A 17,403-nucleotide genomic window follows, 5' to 3' on the forward strand; every position below is an offset into this window, starting at 1 on the left:
AAATTTTATATAGTTTCATTTAGCTGATGCAGGTATTAATGCAGTTTTATGGATGTCTGTTGTTTTTGCATTTGTGAAAAGTAAAGTGACTTTTTTATATGAATCTGTGTGCATTTAAAGGAATTTGTCTAGCTTTTTTGTTATTTGTCGTATTATTGTGTTCACTCGTTTTAGATTCCTCGTGGAACAAAATACTCCAGAGACTTTCTAACGCTAAATTGCAATTTTAACCTTCAGTATGTTGTACATAGGCATCCGGAAAAACATCTTACTGCAAATATTCATTTTGATGTGTTGAAATCTAATTTTAAAATAAAGATCTTCTTGCCAGGCCACATTGTTTGAGCTAAAAGTGTTTCACCACTAGATGCCACCATCTTATGTTTTATGGTATGCTGAAGCAGTGATGCTGTTTTAATGCAGCATTTTCTCTGTCCAACAATTATTAATTCCTATTAGATTTAGAAATGTTAAGACTTTGATCAACCTTGCTTGTTGTTCAGTAAGAGATGATCATATTGAGATTATTATTTATTTGTACCATTGTGAATTTAGTACTGGATAAGTATTTTGGTTTCTCCCTCTTAAAAGAAGAAATGTTAAAAACTATCTTCTTGGTCATTGTTTTTGTTACGATATATTGCTACAAACAGAAGCAAAGGTACAGTGTAAACGAAACATCATTTTCTTTTTTAAAGAAAAAAGATATAGAAACATGATTTAAGATCATACCAGTGTGTGTGTGTGAGGGACCTATTCAAACATCACAAATCACAGTGTTGAATAATAATCCAGACTTTAGTCACTGCCTCCTTGACTGTCTCAACATAATTGAAATGTAGACTTAATAAAGATAGGATTTATTTCAGAGGTGTTGCGTCATCTTTCAGATATGGTATTATTTCAGTTGCCAGTGGCTCCTCTGACGGTTGCTAAATATAAGTAAGAATGTCTGACTTGTAGGGGCATACTATAGGTTTAACATAAGACAAGTGTCAAGTTTCAGTGGTCCGCTCTTAAAGTGACGCAAGCTGGGGGGGGGGGGGTGTTTTTTTTTGTTTGTTTTTTTTTTAAAGCCAGTCCGCAGTCTTTGCCTCCTTCACCTAAAAAAAGATTTCACTACGAGTAAAAGGTAAGAAGACCAAACCAACTTTTATGTCAGATCACCTGAATAGATTCTATAAAATAATATCCCTGTTCTACAGGTTTCTGGATTTCTGCCACTTTGTGTTTGTCCCTACTTCATCGGTGATGTATCCTCCTCACACTACATCCTCCTAGGTGTTCAGCAACACACTGAGGTTCCTTAAGGGTGTTTACAGTGGCCAAGGTTTGTGCAAATGATCCTCCTTTGATCACACAGTGTCAGATGTCAGAGTGGTTACGTGCTTGCGGCAAGAAGTCATGTTGAAATCTTAGTTGCCATATTTGGTCTCTTATCACTTAATGAGAAAATCTAATTCTGACAAGTAAACAATCTGTCACTCTGAATGAGAAGTGTTTTGATGCAACTTTTGCCAGGCCTTCCAACTTGGTGCTAAAGTTAGACAAGATCCAAACGCTTTGTGTAGGGTTTGTGGTGCTTTTGCCTTTCTTTTTTTTCCCCAATTTTATTAATTGTGTTTTTTGTAAGGTGTCCTTGGGTTTCTGAAAGGCGCCCTCAAATAAAATGTATTATTATTATTATTATTAATTATTAGCTCTCTGTGACTGCATTATTAGTGACTCAGCTGCTGCATTTTCTACAGATTTGGTAATTTAAAAGTATTTTAAAACAGTGAGAATACCTAACATGTGACTGAGAGAGAGGCAGGGGGAATGGTGAAGATGCCAGTTAGTAAAGCCAACGCACAGTGAATAGAGGTGAAGAAGTGAGTGCAGGTAAGATTGAGGGAGTTGAGGGCAGTGTCAGAGTTAAGGATGCAAAGATTTTCAGTGGACGTGACCTCAATAGGCAGGGTGAGAAATGAGTATATCAGAGAGACAGCTCAGGTGGAGTGTTTTTGAGAGATAGTTAAGAAAGCAGGTGGTAGGGATAGAATAAGATGGATTATCTGCTGTGGGCCCCCCCACACAGCTGAAAGAGGAAGCACACATTCTAATGTGAAGGTGTTTTTTTGTTGTTGTTTTTAACTCTGCGAGGGAATCTTAAATCCAGAGAAAATCATGGATTACAGTTTTAAGGTAAGATCAGTAAACTCTTCTGACGCAATTGAGACTGCTTGCCTCAAGCAGCTAATTGAGCAATACGAAGTAATTTAAAGGTATATAAAACAGCACGCCCCTGCGGGCGGTTTATCCTTCAAGCTCGGGTCCTCTACCAGAGGCCTGGGAGCTTGAGGGTCCTGCGCAGTATCTTTGCTGTTCCCAGGACTGCGCTCTTCTGGACAGAGATCTCCGATGTTATTCCTGGGATCTGGTGGAGCCACTCGCCTAGCTTGGGAGTCACCGCACCTAGTGCTCTGATTACCACGGGGACAACTGTTACCTTCACCCTCCACATCCTCTCGAGCTCTTCTCTGAGCCCTTGGTATTTCTCCAGCTTCTCGTGTTCCTTCTTCCTGATATTGCTGTCATTCGGAACCGCTACATCGATCACTACGGCCGTCTTCTTCTGTTTGTCTACCACCACTATGTCCGGTTGGTTAGCCACCACCATTTTGTCCGTCTGTATCTGGAAGTCCCATAGGATCTTAGCTCGGTCATTCTCCGCCACCCTTGGGGGCATCTCCCATTTTGACCTCGGGACTTCCAGGTTATACTCGGCACAGATGTTCCTGTACACTATGCTGGCCACTTGGTTATGGCATTCCATGTATGCCTTGCCTGCTAGCATCTTGCACCCTGCTGTTATGTGCTGGATTGTCTCTGGGGCATCTTTACACAGCCTGCACCTGGGGTCTTGCCTGGTGTGATAGACCCCAGCCTCTATGGATCTTGTACTCAGAGCTTGTTCTTGTGCTGCCATGATTAGTGCCTCTGGGCTGTCTTTCAGTCCAGCTTTGTCCAGCCACTGGTAGGATTTCTGGATATCAGCCACCTCCTCTATCTGCCGGTGGTATATACCGTGCAAGGGCCTGTCCTTCCATGATGGTTCCTCGTCTACCTCCTCTTTCTTGGGTTTCTGCTGCCTGAGGTATTCGCTGAGCACTCGGTCAGTTGGGGCCATCTTCGCAATGTATTCTTGGATGTTCGTTGTCTCATCCTGGACTGTGGTGCTGACACTCACCAGTCCCCGGCCCCCTTCCTTCCGCTTAGCGTAAAGCCTCAGGGTGCTGGACTTGGGGTGCAACCCTCCATGCATGGTAAGGAGCTTTCTTGTTTTTATGTCAGTGGCTTCTATCTCCTCCTTTGGCCAGCCTATTACCCCAGCAGGGTACCTGATCACGGGCAGGGCGTACGTGTTGATGGCCCGGATCTTGTTCTTACCATTCAGCTGACTCCTCAGGACTTGCCTGACCCTCTGCAGGTACTTGGTGGTTGCAGCTTTTCTAGCGGCCTCTTCATGGTTCCCATTTGCCTGCGGGATCCCCAGGTACTTGTAACTGTCCTCTATGTCTGCAATGTTGCTTTCTGGTAGTTCAATCCCCTCAGTTCTGACTACCTTCCATCTCTTTGTTACCATCCGACTACACTTCTCCAGTCTGAATGACATTCCAATGTCATTGCTGTATAGCCTGGTAGTGTGGATCAGTGAATCGATGTCTCGTTCACTCTTGGCATACAGCTTGATGTCATCCATGTACAGGAGGTGGCTGACAACTGCTCCGTTCCGTAGTCTGTATCCGTAGCCAGTCTTGTTAATGATCTCACTGAGGGGGTTCAGGCCTATGCAGAACAGCAGTGGGGACAGAGCATCTCCTTGGTAGATCCCGCACTTGATGGTGACTTGTGCTATGGGCTTGGAGTTGGCCTCTAGTGTTGTACGCCACATCCCCATTGAGTTCCTGATGAAGGCTCTTAGGGTCCCATTGATCTTGTACAATTCTAGGCATTCCAGTATCAAGCTGTAGGGCATTGAGTCATAGGCCTTCTTGTAATCAATCCAGGCAGTGCACAGGTTGGTCAGTCTGGTCTTGCAGTCTCGGCTGGGGCGCACTAGTTCCTTTGAATGTAGACAATCCGAATGATGTAGTTTCTTTCCACTGTGTTCCTGTTAATGACAAACTACAAATTTACCCTAAAGTACTAAAATATCGATATTTTAATGTGAGAATCGATTCTAGAACATAAATGATTGGTATCGGAGGAATCGATATTTCAGGATCGATCCGCACATCACTATGGCTGATATCCAGAAATCCTACCAGTAGCTGGACAAAGCTGGACTAAAAGACAGCACAGAGGCACTAATCATGGCAGCACAAGAACAAGCTCTGAGTACAAGATCCATAGAGGCTGGGGTCTATCACACCAGGCAAGACCCCAGGTGCAGGCTGTGTAAAGATGCCCCAGAGACAATCCAGCACATAACAGCAGGGTGCAAGATGCTAGCAGGCAAGGCATACATGGAACGCCATAACCAAGTGGCCGGCATAGTGTACAGGAACATCTGTGCCGAGTATAACCTGGAAGTCCCGAGGTCAAAATGGGAGATGCCCCCAAGGGTGGTGGAGAATGACTGAGCTAAGATCCTGTGGGAGTTCCAGATACAGACGGACAAAATGGTGGTGGCTAACCAACCGGACATAGTGGTGGTAGACAAACAGAAGAAGACGGCCGTAGTGATCGATGTAGCGGTTCCGAATGACAGCAATATCAGGAAGAAGGAACACGAGAAGCTGGAGAAATACCAAGGGCTCAGAGAAGAGCTCGAGAGGATGTGGAGGGTGAAGGTAACAGTGGTCCCCGTGGTAATTGGAGCACTAGGTGCGGTGACTCCCAAGCTAGGCGAGTGGCTCCACCAGATCCCAGGAATAACATCGGAGATCTCTGTCCAGAAGAGCGCAGTCCTGGGAACAGCTAAGATACTGCGCAGGACCCTCAAGCTCCCAGGCCTCTGGTAGAGGACCCGAGCTTGAAGGATAAAACCGCCCGCAGGGGCGTGCTGTTTTTTTAAAAAAATTTTTTATTTTTATATGTATATGTAAAATTGTAAAGTTTTTCATTCAATATAATAAACATCCCCACTTTTCAGACTTTTAATTATCTGCATAAACCATATTTAAACATCTGCCACCATTGTTTTAATTGGGATACACAAAACAGAACTACTTAAACTGCAAACCATATTACAGTTGTGATGCTACTCATGGTTTCTTTTCAATACTGAGATCCAGCTTTGAGAAAACCAGTTACATGCACAGTAATCTCAAGTGAAGCAGTTCAAGTTCATCAGATAGAGTCGCTGCATATTAGTAAAAGCACGCAATATAAATGTGTTATAACTTGTTTATTTAAGTACTGTGACAAAGATAGGTACAATGGAGGTAAGAAAAGAACAAAACATACATTTGCTAACCAGGAAAACAAAACGTGTATATATATTACAACCCACAAGAAACAACATGTGGGCTAATTTATTGGTCAAAATGTAATTCCTATGCAGAAAATGCACAACTTACTTTGACTTTTCCGCTTTCTTTTTAGGTCTTAGTGCATTTTAACATGTGTAACTTTACATGTTTTAAATTATCTTGATATTCTTTCTCATATCTATGAAAAAGTGAGCATTTTGTAGCCTGTTTTAAATGTTTTTCATGCTCTGCCTGTGTTCTGTATCTCCAGAGGTCTTCCAGAGGCAGTTGGCTGGCATTTTTGTCTAAATCCAATAAGCAGAATATTCATATTACACCCACATCAGGCACACTTGACATGGCACTAACAAATGATGCTAATGTGCATTGTTTGTTATATGTACAAAATGCTCCGGTGGAGAAAACTCTGAATTTTAATCTCCATTTATACCACTTCACTACCAATTTAGTAATATTTGTTACACTGTACTCTTCAGACACATCATTTAGTAAATATCTGGTCTTCATGAGTCCTGATAGATGATCAAAGGCAAAGACAGTAGCAATCATCCGTGCTACACATCTGACACAACTCCTCTAAATAAAATAAGGCTCAGCTGGCTGGTTTGTGAATATTTGTGAATGCAGTTGCAGTACAGTTACAATCATTTAAGTCATTTAAGTTGCTTTGTAAGTTTTTGTTTTTTGTTCTTCCTGTGGTAATAACTACATTTTACTTTACTTGCCACGGTCTTTTGCAGCATCATAACTGGAAGGGAAGCAGGGGTCCCACTGTTGATAGGACAACACAGTTTGTAGAGCAACCTTTTGTTCACTTACTGTTTCGACCATGCTTTCTTGCGCTGTGAGGGATTATCACTGATGCTTTGGATGTCAAGGACACTCCTATTACAGTGGCTTAGTCAACTTGACTCAGTGGTTGGCCTGTTCGCGACCTGTCTGATAGTTTGACCTATCCTGTTTTATGCTCTGTTGACCGTAATGTTGGCGATTTTGCCATATTACCATATCTTAACCCTCTACAGCATATCGTTGCCCTGAGGCAACAAACCACATTTTCATGCCTTACACTGGCCCTTCAAAAAAAAAAAAAACACTGTTTTTTTTCCTTCAAATAATGCTACCAGACACATCTCTATCCAATAAAATGATGAGTTGAAGGTGGTGTGACGTTCATTTTTGGGGGGGAGGACCCCTTTCTGCAAGCTGCACTACATGAGAGACATCTCCATTAGGAGGCACTATTTTACATGTTTATAGTGAAATAAATGTATATTAAAAATACTTGTATGTGCATGAATATGTTAAGAAGCATATTTGATTGTTTGTTCTACTTTTTAAAATTTATTTATACAGTAAAACTGTTAATTTTCATTCGTTGCCTCAAGGCAACACTGTGCAGTTAGCCCAAGTTTTTTCAGGCAATATAATGCATTTGCATATGTGTGTAGAGATGTGTTTGTGTGCATTTATATGATCATAGTCAATTTTTTTTTCATTTACAATCTACTCATAATTACATGACATGGACTTAATACCTTTTATGGAAGGAAACCAAGGGAATGTGCACTTCCTTTCCTCAGAAAGTGAGAAAAGTGAGCTTTCAGGGAGTGACATTGAAGTAGAGGAGTGGATCCCTGAATGAGATTTGCGGGACACTTAGGAGTTCAGGGGTCAGGGGTCAGTTGGTAAAGTAACTGTGTCTGTGTGTGTGTTAGTGCCCACATAGCAAGCAGGTCTGGCCAGGATCTGGTATCAAGTCGGCACTGCTGGCTGACTTCTGGCATGATAAGACGTATGTCATCCAGATATGGGACAGGCCTGGCATAGATGGCATGCCATATCTGGCTTGATTGTGGCTTGGTGTATGTGGCCCAGGCCTACAGAAAACAGGTCTGGCCCAGATTTGGCATCAAGCTGGCACTTCTGACTGACTGGTGTTTTGGCAAGGCAAGGCAAGGCAAGTTTATTTGTATAGCACAATTCAACAACAAGGTGATTCAAAGTGCTTTACAGAGACATTAGAAACAAGAACAAATAAAAAGCATGATAAACTAGCAAATAAACTAACTAACTAATTAACAAACAAACAAACAAACAACAGTATATAAAATCAAAACAGATAAAATCAGAACAGTAGATAAAATCAGTAGTTAAATGTAAGTTTTGAAATTTAAGCTTAAAGTGTGGATTTGGTGCTTTATTCAAATGCAGCTGAGAACAGGTGAGTCTTCAACCTGGATTTAAATAAACTGAGTGTTTCAGCTGATCTGAGGCTTTCTGGGAGTTTGTTCCAGATATAAGGAACATAAAAGCTGAATGCAGCTTCTCCGTGTCTGGTTCTGACTCTGGGAACTGATAAAAGACCGGATCCAGATGACCTGAGGGATCTGGATGGTTCATACTGGGTCAGGAGGTCATTGATGTATTTTGGTCCTAAACCATTCAGAGCTTTATAGGCCAGCATCAGAACTTTAAAGTCTATCCTCTGACGGACAGGCAGCCAGTGTAAGGACCTCAGAGCTGGACTGATGTGGTCCACTTTTTTGGTCTTAGTGAGGACTCGAGCAGCAGAGTTCTGAATGAGCTGTAGTTGTCTGACTGATTTTTTAGGTAGACCTGTAAAGATGCTGTTAGAGTAATCAAGCCTACTAAAGATGAATGCATGGACTAGTTTTTCCAGGTCCTGTTGAGACATCAGATCTTTTATCCTTGATATATTCTTGAGGTGATAGTAAGCTGACTTTGTTATTGTCTTAATGTGTTTTTCTAAGTTTAGGTCTGCATCCATCACTACACCCAAATTTCTCGCCTGGTTTGTGGTTTTTAGATGTATAGATTGAAGTTCTCTGGTGACCTGTAATCGTTTTTCTTTGGCGCCAAAGACTATTACCTCAGTTTTGTTTTTGTTTAGCTGGAGAAAATTGTGGCACAACCAGTCATTGATTTCCTCAATGCATTTACCAAGAGCCTGTACAGGGCCTCGGTCTCCTGGTGACATTGTGATATATATTTGTGTGTCATCTGCATAGCTGTGATAGTTTATTTTGTTGTTGTTTATAATCTGTGCCAGTGGGAGCATGTAGATGTTAAACAGAAGGGGTCCCAAGATGGAACCTTGGGGAACTCCACATGTGATACTTGTCTGCTCAGATGTGAAGTTACCTATTGATACAAAGTATTTCCTGTTTTCTACGTATGTTTTGAACCAGTTTAGTACAGTTCCTGAAAGACCTGTCCAGTTCTCCAGTCGTTTGAGTAATATGTTGTGGTCAACTGTATCAAATGCTGCACTGAGATCCAGTAAAACTAGGACTGACATTTTTCCACTGTCTGTATTCAGACATATGTCATTAAACACTTTGGTCAGAGCGGTTTCAGTGCTGTGGTTCTGTCTAAAACCTGACTGGAAGGCATCGTAGCAATTATTCTGTTTTAAGAAGTAACTGAGCTGTTGAGAAACTGCTTTTTCAATGATCTTACTTAAAAACGGGAGATTTGAGATCGGCCTGTAGTTGTTCATTTGTGTCTTGTCAAGATTGTCCTTTTTCAGTATAGGTTTGATTACAGCAGTTTTTAGTGATTCTGGAAACACACCTGATAATAAAGAAAAGTTGACGATCTGTAACAGGTCTGACTCTAAAGTCTTTGAGACCTTTTTGAAAAAACTTGGCAGAGTGTATGTCAACCAGATGTGTGCCAGGTCTGGCAATGACGCCACTGTTTATGCAATGGCATGTCATATCTCAGGTGGTAGAGCAGGTTACAAACTGATCGGAAGGTTAGTGGTTCGATCCCTGGCTCCTCCAGTCTGCATGTCAAGAGTGTGAATGTGTATGAATGTAGTTAGGAAGCACTCAGTTAACCGAAAGTGGGTGAATATGGCATGTTGTATAGAGCACTTTGAGTAATCTGGGAGAGTAGAAAAGCGCAATATAAAAATCAGTCCATTCACTGTCTGAACAGAGTTTCGGCATGTTACTTTTGCACTGTTTTGCATGTTCTGGCACATGTTGTTATTACATGGCTTGATGAAGGTACACATTAGGATGAAACTGTTCTGGGCCAGTACAGGGCCAGCAGTGTGTCTACAACTGGCCCGTGGCTGCACACCACCTGCAGATGGCCCACATACCGCAAAGAATGATGGCCCTTTGGTGGCCCAGATCAGGTTTGCCAGAGGTAATCCACACATGGGCCAGGACAGGACCACCAGTGTGTCTGAAACTGGCCTTGTGCTTGCCCATGTGTGGGCCACCTCTGGCAAACCAGGTGTGGGCCACCAAAGGGCCGTCATTCTTTGCGGTATGTGGGCCATGTGTAAGCACATTGTGTGGGCCTGATCCAGGCCATACCAATTTTGCTGTGTGGGTGTGTGTGTGGTCGTGTATTACTTATTGTTGTAGGGACACAAATTTGTTTACACAATCACATTGTGAGGTCTCGCCTACTTTATGAGGACACATTGCAAGGTAAATCATTCAATTTTAGGGTGAAGGCTTGAGTCTGGTTTAGGGTAAGGTTCAGGCAGGGACTTGTGATGGATAGAGTCAGGATAAGTATCCATAAAATGAATGTAAGCTAATGTAATGTCCCCAAAAGTGATGGAAACACAATGTTTGTGTGTGTGTGTGTGTGTGTGTGTGTGTGTGTGTGTGTGTGTGTGTGTGTGTGTGTGTGTGTGTGTGTGCGCGTGCATGGGGTTAGGGTCAAATGTTGGATATTTTGGTGTTTTATTGTTCTGTGAAATGTTTACATGGTTTATTTGTTGTGTATTTATTTGTTCATTCTTGTTGTACTAATACAACTTATTATAGAATAACTTGGCATTTTACTACCCTTGTCGCACAGTGTTGCCTTGAAGCAACAAACCAATATCTGAGTCTAAAGCTCCCCTAAAATAGAGAAAAATATTTTTTCCCCCAAAATTAAAAAGTCATGCAGTAGAGGGTTAAGAAATCGATTTCACTGGCTACAGTGTTGTCATAACGATAGAAATGGCAGCCAAATTATAAAAAATTAAAACTGAAAAAACAGAAACAATCTTAAATTAAATAAAATAATCCTCAGCTGGCCTCCCAATCACAGTTTTTTCTGTGCCAAAGATCCAATCTGCTGACAGAGAGAGCGAAAGAGAGGAGGGAGGAGAGAGAGCAGTGGAGAAAGCAAATGTTGGAGAGAGACGAGTCTCCTCAGTGGCGTCTGATCAGCTGATAAGGTAAGAGCTCTGCTGTTCTCTGATCTACAATTGTAAGCAGTCAGATCAGGTTTTTCAACTATGTGATTACTCTTTTTGTCTTATATCATATGGATTTGAATTTCTCACTTAAAAGACTTGGCTTTGCAACAGAATACCAGACAGTGAACTATTGTGGCAACTCTGCAAGGATACGTGTACATTACAGCAGTGCTGTGTATTTGATTGCATGGTATAATTATTGCATTATAATTAAAGGTGACCCTGTCACATTTTAGCAGGTTATCTATTTACATCTAAGTATGATACACAGGGAAAATTGGTGATATGTTCTGTTTGATATCCTTGCATTGTGTATTTCAAACATTTTGACCAAAAGATAAAAGAAAAAAATAAACCGCTGAGCTTCCCTATGTTCTTAACAAATTATCAGCTAATTATCATTTAATGTTCAATGTTTTTTTTTTCACGTTGGAGCCATGCTGTCCTTTTGCCTTTCAGTCATTTTAAACACAGTTTTAACTATCTGTAGCGTCAAGTTGATAGACAAATCCTGTTTAGGCGATTTCAACAGAACACAGACCCAAAAACAAACTTCAAACAAACAGTGACAGGTCACAGGTTACTGTTTCTCTTTTTTTAATCAAAGTAGCTGTCAATAATATGTCCAGTTTGAAAAAGTTAAAATTTTAAATAGGCGGATTTCCTAACGAGGGCCTGCATAGACACAAACCGAACATCAAGCACATTACAAATCCAAAGCCCCTCCATGACAGTTGGAGCACAAAATGGGAACTTAGGACAAATTTGAGATTAGGTGGACCTTTGGGAATAAAAATCCCTTGCAACACAAAACACGACATGTTGCAGCTCTGTATCCAACCTCCTAAATAGGGTCAACATCCCTTTAAGAATTGCTCATTTTCATTCTCACTGATATTGGCAAAATTGGCATTAATACCAAACCATTTACTTCTACTGGGAAATAAATGACAAGTTAAATTTGTGAGTTTCACCATCCTTCTGAGCAAGACTTTTTTCTCTTGGGACATTAACTTTGAGATTAAAATTCTTTCTGTTTATACAAATGAGAGGAAACTCAGTGCTTAAATACCTGAGCAGCTGGTACACTTTAAAACCGGCATTGCTTAAACAAAGTTAAATGCATTAATACCAGATATAAAACAACTTAGGTGAACATCTGCTAAGTGTAATAACAGAAACATGAAATCATCGTGTTTCACCAACTCTTCATCTATTTGCAAATGGTAGCTATCTGCTTCTGTCCAGTGAAGCGAAGAGAGACACAATGGGTCCATTCTCAGAGGCTTATTCGGTTACTAGTCTCTGTCCAGTACAACCCCAGCCCACACCCCCCCTCTATATTGCTCTCTTACCATGACACCCTCAACAGTTACACTAGAATGCTGTCAAAGTATGTCTTTGTGTGTTTGCATTATGTAGATTCTGGTGTTTTTTACTCTTAACATTGCTAAAGAGTTAGAGCATGTGTGGATTAGAAGTTTTGGCAGTAACACTGTCCACAAAAAGTGACTCAATTTTTGGTTGCACACCTACTTTTAATCCCAAACTAAACAAATCAGCCCAATCTTGAGCTGCTTCTCTATGAAATCTCTAGCTAAGAATAACATTTTAAAACCTTTAACATGCAGGTGTTTAGTTTCTATGGCTCAAGCTGAAGGTGGCAGAGCCTTTCGCTTCTAATAAGAATAATAAATGTTTGATATGTCCAGACTCAAGAAGTGTAACAGTAGAGTGAGTGAAGTGCATCTGTGCACACTTACACTTAACCAAACCAATCATAATCGCCCGTGTGGTTTAAACATGGGTGTACAGGGCTTTTTTATTAGTTCATTAAACAAGATGGGAAATCAAAGAGAACAAACCAGTTGTTGGAGGGAGATTATAACCATTATCAATCATTTACAAGTTAACTTGTTAAAGGAAAAAAGAATTCTTCACCATTTTTTGGTGGCTTTTGTGAAACAGGCTCCAGGATTACAAAAGTCAGAGTTTGCTGGAAATAAACTAGTTCCCATGACACGTATTCTCGCCATGTCTGAAATGTAAAAGTGCTCATAACTGAGCAGTCACAGCTGAATGGAAGGTGAAATGGCAGACGCCCTTGAGACAAGAGACGGTAATCTTTCAAATGGAGATGAGCTTTCATACTTTCAGACAGCCTTTCTGCAAAGCCACTCTTGGTTTGCATTTGCTCTTGCAAAAAGTAATCAGAATCATTTCATAAAAAGGTTTCAGGAAAGTTCAATTTCTGCCTCCACACATGGCCAAGTGCTGCATGCACCATGTGTGGATGTCTGACCTCATTTGAAGTGCTCACACCTCGACAACAAGCTTTTGTTCCTGAGATGGGGACAATCATTATTTTCAATGCCTCGAGATAATACTTGTCCAGAAAACCTAAATTTCATCATTTTTATTTTTTTCATCATTTTGGAAAAAAACTGTTAAGGAATGAATAAAATTATATTAAGATTAGAACGCAGCTTTTGACACTTTAAATTTGAAACCATCAGTTTTTGTCCATTTTCAGCCCGGCTTGTGGCCAGTCAAACTCGCTGAAAGGCACAAGAATTACAACCAAGAGAGAACAGTCGAACAAGAGACAGAGACAAATGAGCAAGGGCAGAGAAAAGGGGATTGTTGTGATTAAAAGACAATTATCTGTGCACATCGACTTCCCAGTGTTGTGCGGTGTCAGGCTCGAGCTGAGCTTGTTCTGTCCCAGAAGGCTTTGGGAGACAATGGCTACTGTGTTAGGGGGAGGGAGGAGGTTTGATTGCAAGGCTTGGGGCTTCATGACACGGTTACAGCACCATGCAACTGTCTAAACACTCGTAATTCCACATAGGCTTAATAATGCATTTTCTTTAATAGTAACAGCAGGGAAGGAGCAGTTGGCAGTTTTATAGGTCAGCTAGCATCACCATGCAGGTGTGCTTTCTAACTTGAAGCAACTTAAAGAAGTTAACAGAAATGTGGTGAACTGACTTTGGACAAAACTTAAGCAGCAATAAAATGCTAATGTCACAATTTAGTTACCCAGACTGTCTTTATATTGCTGTTGCTTGTTATGTGTGAGGGTGGCTGAAAAGTTGCAAAGCAGAACTATTACACAGACTGCACAGGTAGAAAGGAAAATGAATGCGTTCAAAAACCACTGCACAGTGACCTCAGATCACTGTGTGGCCTTTCTAAAGGATATAGAGGAGGAGTCTGCTGTGTCCTTACTCACCAAGACAGAGGAGATGGATCTCACACACAAATCATCAGCATCAGCTCTATGGTAAGATGTAGGGGGAAAAAGCCAAGCCCAATAATTCTAGGGAAAATCAACGTTTAAACAACGTAGACAAGGTATGATGTCATAATTACTGTTTAATTGGCCCTAGTGCTAATTTCATGCCATATCAGGAGCATTGTAATTCCCAGTTTCCAATTTGTTAAGTCTCTTTTTTTATTAATAATAATTATGTATATTTTATTGATCCCCATGGGGAAATTGAACCCATTCACTCAGTGAAGCAGTGGGGAACCACTAATCTAGTGCCCAGGGAGCAGTGTGTAGGAACAGTACCTTGCTCAGGGGTACTTCAGGGTAGCCGTTCAGTGGATTCGAACCCCTGACCTTCTGATCATTGGGCCACTCTACCTACTGAGCTATCCCCACTCTTTTGTTAAGCTATTGCTTAACAAAGCAGTAGCAGACCCTTTAACATCTAAATTGTCCATATCTTAGACTCCATATATTCATTTTTGGACTTCATAGTTCAAAATAATCCTTGTGTTTCTTATACCCCCCTAAGCACAGCCCCGTAGGTCACAGCCCTTAGCTCATTTCTAGCTCATTTTTTTCTGACTGGCCGCCAACCAGCCACTCAAGCAAAAGGTTTGAACATCGAGTGGGTGGGGCTTCTGTACTTATAGCCAGCTGTGTGTGAAGACCATATTAGGGTATCGGTGCTTGCTGACATCATACGAATGCAATAGTAGGAAAAAACACTGTCTAAAACAGAGCCTGAATTCATAGCTTTTACTTCGTAGGGATTTCTTGTACATCCACTGATATTAGTGTTTGAAGCTTTGGCTCTGTTAAAAAGGAACATACACGATTCTAAGTGTATAGTTATTTATTCACGGGGCAAAGCATTCTTTATTTTTTCTAGCCTCTGACTGCTAGCGTTATTTGAGGTTTTTAGTCTCCATCAATGACAGGCTTTGAATGAGCCTCATAGGATTCCTTTCTCTTTTCACTCATACCCCTCTTATTCAGCCTCCCTCCCAAACTCATTTCCTGCCTTGTGCTACACTGACACCCAGAAAGAAGTGGATCGCCTCTCCATCAATCCAAAATGATCAAATATGCTCAGTTCCATCCAACCTAAACCAAGTCATCATGTTGGACAGAAAGGCCTTGGAGCTCAAAGTCTCACCCGTATTTGTCAGGGTGAGGTGGAACAGAGTGGCCCTTTGTGGCCCCATGTGTATTTATGAATGGCTGAGCCTTGGGGCAAAGCTTGGGAACAATGCTGCTACACTGAAGGACTCATTTTGAGATGGGCGGGGGGTGGGGGGTGTTGTTGGTGATGATGGTTGTGATGGTGGTGGTGGGCAGAGCACTTTATTCCCCACTGTTGGGGCTTGGTACAGAGGGTGGCGAGAGGTCTTGGTGGTGCGATGCTTTGCATGTGAGTGTGGCTGCTGAAGCTGCTCATACAGGAGCTATTGAACGTTTGGAGGTCGACTGTGGTCACCTACACAGGTGAGGAGCAGTTTTTATTTGTGATTTTTATCCTCTTTTGAGGTTTTTATCTTTTCCTGAGAGAAAAAGCAACAGGATACAGATTTCTTCACATGGGGATTGAATTTTATTTAATCAGTCCATTAATCTGATTTTAACAATTTTGTTTTTTAAGGTCAAACACTTACGGACACGGTGAATGAGCGCTTGCTTGCGTGAGCGTTCATAAATGATGTGATGAGTGACCGAGGGTGTGAAAAAAGTGAGATGTGCTGTATGAATCACAAGTTAGACCAAGTTAGGTAATGAGTGTGTGTCTATGCATGTGTACACCTCTATGAGCGCTTGCGTGATTGAACGTGTTTGTGATGATGTGTAAGCGTGCATGGATGAGTGAGTGTGTGTGTTTTGAACATTAGCGGGGGATGCTAAAAGCCCAGCCAATTATTACTGGACAGATTTTACTGCCTGTGCCATTAGCACTGAGCTGTTCCTGCAAATGCCACAACATATTACGGTGTCTAATCAGACATGTGATGCCAGGTAGAAGATTCTTCGATTACACACCAAGCAAAACATTTTTACAAGTCATTTAACAGTAGTTTGGATGTATATGGTTTCTGTAATGAGACTGCGAGGAGCTGGAGTGATTCCTTGAATCTCAAAGAGGATGTTTTGTTTTTTTTAAGAGAAAAGTGGAAACAATCATGTTTAACCAAATGTGTTTCTCATATAATTCAGAGTGCTGCTTCAGGAGTTGAGGAGAGCATAATGTTGGTTAATTATATACCAATTAGTGATTTTTAAAGAAGATCGCAGAGCCACAAAGAGATATTAATTTATGCTAAATCACACCGGCTGTCAAGAAACATTTGAATTTCTCACCTTAAACTTTGTGACACTTCTAGGTGTAATGGATATGTGAAAATTTTGTCCTTCCAATTAAACTGTCGCAATTTAGAAATTTTCTGATTAATCTAAACTAGCCTGATTTTTACTAAATCCACACCTGGCATTTTATACACACTGTTTCAGGACATCAAGTCAAATGGAAGGTTTTAGGAAGCATTAAGATGGATTCACATATGCATTGTCTGTGTGGCTGAACAGGTGATGGCACTGTTTGTCGCCCCCTTTTGTTCAGAGCGGAAGGGAGAACGCTGTAAAGAGAGAAGGCCTGTGGCTTACCATCTGCACACAGGGATGGGGATTGCCAGTAGTTGGTTTTGCCAGGTAGCAGAGAAAGATAAGCTATTGGTGCTCCTGGTCTCTTAGTATGTTGGTGGTCTGCCAAATAAAGCTTGCTTTAATATCCTGTGCGTGTGTTTTGCTCTTGGTAAAAGCCTCCATTTATAATTGTAATCTATCTCTGTGTGTTGTTTGAGATGAAAGTGATGGTACACACCCACAAACTCATGCAAATACCGGGAAAAACACAGGCCATCTTTCTGTGGTTTCTCACTTTTGGGTATATGATACTGCCAGCAGAAGTTTCCTGCAAAAAACTTCAGATAAGAGTAAAGCATAGCTAAAATGTACCTAAACACTAAAATAAGTACATACATGATGAGCCTTATGTATGAGCCATACATAAGTCCAGTCTTTTACTTATGCCAACACTCTGCAGTACCTTGGACAGAATGTGTGACTGGATGTTGGCATATCTCAGTGTTTATGTTTGTATCTTGTGCACATGAGTGTGTGTGTGTGTGTGTGTGTGTGTGGTGCGCTGGGCTCATCGCAGCTCAGCGCGCCATGTGTGGGAGGGGGAGCAGCCATGTTTTAAGACCATCTGCTCTTCTGAGTATTTTAGTGGGAGCCTTAGCTTGTGGTGGATCAACGCGCGTCACAGGCAAGCAGCAAAGCACAAGCTGTGAGCGGGCCTGTTCCGGAAAAATTCCTTCAGTTTCTCACTTGGACAATGAGCAGTGTTCTGCACACAAGGT

This window comes from Diplotaxodon limnothrissa, linkage group LG11 (genome assembly GCF_057381915.1).
Source record: "Diplotaxodon limnothrissa isolate DT_005_m linkage group LG11, D_limnothrissa_male_GT1.1, whole genome shotgun sequence".
In the NCBI taxonomy this organism is placed as follows: domain Eukaryota; kingdom Metazoa; phylum Chordata; class Actinopteri; order Cichliformes; family Cichlidae; genus Diplotaxodon; species Diplotaxodon limnothrissa.